Source organism: Silene latifolia, chromosome 2 (assembly GCF_048544455.1).
Source record: "Silene latifolia isolate original U9 population chromosome 2, ASM4854445v1, whole genome shotgun sequence".
NCBI lineage: Eukaryota > Viridiplantae > Streptophyta > Magnoliopsida > Caryophyllales > Caryophyllaceae > Silene > Silene latifolia.
In genome coordinates, this window is record NC_133527.1 from 95,682,800 (window position 1) to 95,687,998 (window position 5,199).

Here is a 5,199-nt window from a genome sequence, read left to right on the forward strand (position 1 = left end):
GGTTTAGAGTCATAGCATTCCCAATGTAAAGATTAACCAATCCTTCAAATTCATCGTCTCATAGACCATAAACTTCATTCGCTTTCTCCCCTATGTAGAGTGGATCATGAGTTGACAAGAGCAACTCTCCTTCTTTGTTATCATGGCCAATGAGACCTTTCATTAATTGTCATGATGGGTGATCTATTCGAGCTCTCATTATTGTTGTTGAAAATTCCATGCCCTCCGAATAGAGCTACTTGAATGTCATCTACTTTCTTCTTCCATATAGGTGATATTTCTTTACCCTTGGCTTAATCTTTGCATAGAGATTCTAATTTCTTCCTATCACTTTCTCGGCTATAGTGATCGACCATGAAACATGGCTCATGTAATCGGGGAGCTCTCATGGTTTTGTCAAGATTGATAGTAATTGTCTCATCCCCTACCTTAAGTGTGAGCACTCTATGTTTCACATCGATTACCGCTCTGGCGGTATACAAGAAAGGTCTTCCTAAGATGATAGGAATGTTAGAATCCTCCTCCATGTCTACAATGACAGAGTCTACTGGGATTATAAATTTGCCAATTCTCACAGGCACATCCTCCCATACCCCTGGAGGTATCTTTGTTGATCGATCCGCCATTTGAAGAGTAATGTTGGTGAATTTGAGCTCTCCCACTCCAAGCCTCTCACATACCGATTATGGCATGACACTTACACTTGCTCCAAGATCACACAATGCCTTGTTGATTGTAGTGTCGCCAATGGTACATGGGATAGAAAAACTTCCCAGATCTGTGAGCTTTGGAGGGGAATTCCTTGAAGAATATCACTACTCACTTTGGTAAAGGCAATAGTCTCCAACTTTCGGATGGGTTTCTTCTTGGTAAGAATATCCTTCATTTACTTTGCATAAGCCGGAACATGATTGATCAATTCCGTGAATGGGATTGAGACTTCTAAGTTCTTCATAATTTCCATGAACTTTCCAAGTTGCTCATCAAGCTTAGGCTTAGCTTGGCGAATTGGGAATGGAAGTCTAATCACAATAGGCTCTTTCTCAATTTCCTTAGCCTTCTCTTCATTTTTCTTCTTTGATGAGTCATTGGTTGTTGTCTCTAATACCTTAGGATTTCTCCTTAGTGGCTCAATCATATCACTTTTCTTGTCATTTTTCTCAACAATTCCTTCTTTAATTTGCATCATTGGTCCCTCATATCTAGTACCGCTCCTTAAGTGGATGGCATTGATGGTCTCATGTCTTGTGGGAGGATTACCTTGACGAGGTAATTGTCTTAGTTGTCTTTGGGACCTAGAAGATGCTAGTTGAGTCATTTGAGTCTCTAACATTTTGGTGTGGGCAAGTATGTTGTTGATGGTGGTTTCTTTAGCTTGGCTCTCTTTTTGCATTTGTGCAAAGAAATCTAGTTGGCTCTTTTGTATTTGGAGGACCGCTTTTTGAACATCAAATGCTTGGTCATTGGGTTGATTGTAGTATGGTCTTTGAGTAGGATTTCTCATCGGAGGTGGGTTGAGGGTTTTAGACATTTATGCTTTTGTATGAGAGATTTGGATGGAATTTGGTGTTCTCATTATAGTAGTTGGAATAAGGAGTGCCATTCTTGTATGTTTGGAAAGCATTCACTTATTCATTTGTTCCCCTACATTCGTTTTGATCGTGTCCCAAGGTTCCACAACTTTCACATACTCTATTTGGAATTGAGGTTGATGCCATCATAGCATTAACATGTTGTTTGGGTGATTTGGAAGCTTCATCAAGCTTAGCCATGGCCTTCTTAAACTTTAAGTTGATGGTGTCGATATGAGCACTTAGTTGAGCACTCAATTGTGTACACATGTAACTAAGAAACTGGCACATAATTAACATCAGTTTTTGTATGAACCGATGTTATTTATTACCATTTACATCGGTTTAACTAGAACTGATGTTAATGTGGCGATGTTAATAAGACTTTTTCTACTAGTGTGTGATGGAATGTACCTCATGCTTTCCTCCTCTAGTGGCCTTTCGAGGCCTACTATATTGGGAATTATGAACCGCCATCTCCTCGATTTTGGCCCATGTTTGGTTGTCATCAACTTCGGTAAACCTCCTATTGGATCCCATATTAAGGATATTGCGTGAGTCTTCGTATAAGCCGTTCCAAAACTGTTGAACAGGGAACCACTCACTAAGTCCATGGTGTGGACAAGAACGACAAGTGTCCTTAAAACTCTCCCATGCTTCATATAATGATTCCTCATCCCTTTTGCTTGAACCCGATGATTTGGGCTCTCAACATGTTGGTCTTCTCCGGAGGACAGAATTTCTTGTAGAAAGCAAGTGCTAACTTCTTTCATGAATCGATACTAAGGGTAGCCTTGTCTAGGCTCTTTAACCATTGCTTTGCGGTACCGATCAAGGAAAAAGGAAATAATACACATCGGATTTGGTCTTGAGTATCTCCGGTTTGAGAAATTGCAACAAAATAGTCACAAAAAGTCTTCATATGTAAATGAGGATCCTCACTAGGCATCCCTCCAAATTGACTTCTCTCAACAAATTGTATGAATGCGGATTTGGCAATGAAATTACCCGTTAAATGTGGTGGTGTAGGAGTATCGTTGGTAGGTTCTCCTCGGTTGGTACGAAATGAGATGAAAATTTAGGCATTGTGGGTTGATTTGTGGTTGGTTTGGAATTGGGTTATCCTCTCCTTCTCTTGTAAAAGGGTTGACAATCTCAATGTTATTTGGTTGAATGTCCACAATTTCTCCAATACCAAAAACTCTTGAAGTACCTATAGCAACTCTTTAATTGTTGGTTAAGGTCCTTTCAATCTCGAAATCAATAGGTAATGGAATACCTTGTGATCTCTTAGTCATGCAAAATATCAAACAACTAGAAAACAATTAGAACAACCTTGAGGAGATTGACTTGTCCAAGGTAAAGAAAGACACAGTACAACTAGAAACAATTAACGAAAATCAAATCAATTGAACACCGTCCCCGACAACGACGCCATTTTTGGTATGTCAGAATTGGCTCGTCGTTAAAGCTTTCTACCAAAACAAAATTCATATCTTTGTGATGTGACTCTTAATTGCGCACATTTATTTCCCTAATTAAACCCATTTTGCATACTAATATAGCATTTTATGACCATTTTATCCGTCAATTCCTTCCTATTTTGGTTTCCTATTGTATTGTAAATGTCTTGTAGGAAAGAAGATAATGAGGCGGAATTCCCGTCTCTCGTGCATATTCGGAAGCTTGTTGACGATCTTAGATGGACTAGTGTGAAGAGGAGATAAGTATGATGACCAATGATGTAGAAATAAAGAGTATATAGAAGGGCTATAAGCTTAAAAGCAAGGAATTGGAATCCTGTCCCAGGATCCGTGCGTCCCAAGCTTGTGGACGAGCATTTCAGCCTGAAATCTGAGCGTCCCTACCTAGGATCCGCACGTCTCACCAAAGAATCTGACCGTCCCGATGCCCAATCCGAGCGGATCTCTTTACATATTTAACCGTGCTTCACGCCAAGACGCACGGATCTTCTTAGGAGTTGCTACGTCATCCGCGCATGTCTTTCGGGACTTGCAAAGCTCTATTCAACACTTAAGAATGTTATTTACTAATCTACCCTTGCTTAACCTAATGATGTACCTCTATATATACTCCATTTTTGTAATAATCAAGGACAAAGCCCTCTTAGTAGAGGCGAAGTTCCCTTAGATTAAATCAATCTCTTTTAGAATAGATTAGGAGTAGATTAGAATAGATTATCCTTTTATCTTTCCACAAAATTACACATTAGTCTTTCCTTAATTATTGTTAAAGTTTATTATTGGGTAATTGAAGATTATTGGGTTATTATTGGAGAATTGACAACTCTTCACGAATCAATCAAGTTTTCTTTTATTATTCTTTCCTTTCCAATTGTTCATCTTAAGTTTGATATAATTCCTTCAGTCTTTACTCTTTATTACTTATTTCTTCACTCTTTTATCATGCTTATACTTGTTGTGATGATTGACACCATTGATGACATGTTTTCCATGATAATAAGTGAGTAGTTACTTAACTAGGATTAGTGGGGGATTAGGGGAGTTAATCATGGGATAGATTTATGCTTAATGAGTTCATATGAATGCTTGCTTATTGTTCTTCAACTTATGCACATGTCATGTTTGATGAAATGCTAGACTATGAAACCTTGCATTTTTTCACCATCTCTTATTTTTAAATGAGGCTTGTAAAACATAAACCAACTTGAGCCTCATTAGACTGGTTCGTAGGTTTTTAAACCCGTCGTCAAAAGTTACCCAACCAAAACAATATTTATAACTTCACCAACTACTCTTAGTAAAGAGGCAAGTAAAGGTCGGATCCCAAGGGACGGGTATTGATGTAGGATTTTCAATTGTAAATGGTCGTGTCTTAGGGTGTCACAATTTGGGGTAGAGATAGGAGATCAATTAAAACTAATAAAAACAAATCAAGGTAAATAAAATGAGGATGTAAACAATTGATTAAAATCACTAGGGTATCATGGGTTCATAGGGGAATACATGGGAGTTGATCATACAAACATTTTCTCGAATTATAAGCAAGCAATTATTGTTGTTATGGGATCGAGTTAGTGTATATCTTACAATCCCTAAGAAGGTTTTGGTCCTGGAGCCGAATCGATTAGATTGTACAACACCTACAAGTCGACTTAATCCTTCCTATCCAACTATATGCATGGCCTAATGAGACTCGAGTTGGTTTATGTCTTATAAGTCTCATTGAAAAGGTAAGTGATGGGTAAAAAATGCAAGAATTCGTAGGCTCGCATTTCATCAAACATAACATGTGCATAAGTTGAAATCACAACAAGCAAAGAAATAAATTATGAAAGCATAACTTAGATTAAGCATGAATCATTCCCCATGTTGGTTTCCCCTAATTACCCATTAACCCAAGCTAAGGAAACTACTCACTCATGATCAAGTTTAACATGCTAACAAGGTTGTCAATCACATTAACAAGGCAAAATATGATGAGTGAATGAAAATGATTAACAATAATTAAAGCAAGATTAAGAGAATTATACCTATGGAGATTCTAAAATAATTGGTCGTGTTCCCTCGTGGGGTTTAGTTTTTCAGTACTTGTCGTTAGGAGCACCTAGACCAAAACACAATTTATAACTTCACCAACAACTCTA

The 5,199-nt window shown here is 38.0% G+C and overlaps 1 non-coding gene across 1 annotated transcript; it reads left to right on the forward strand.

Moving 5' to 3' along the window:
• The first annotated feature begins 2,178 nt into the window (after positions 1 to 2,178).
• On the forward strand, positions 2,179 to 2,286 carry LOC141645073 (small nucleolar RNA R71). Its single transcript, XR_012544666.1, has one exon. It is a non-coding gene; the product is annotated as a small nucleolar RNA R71 (small nucleolar RNA).
• The last annotated feature ends 2,913 nt before the right edge of the window (positions 2,287 to 5,199 follow it).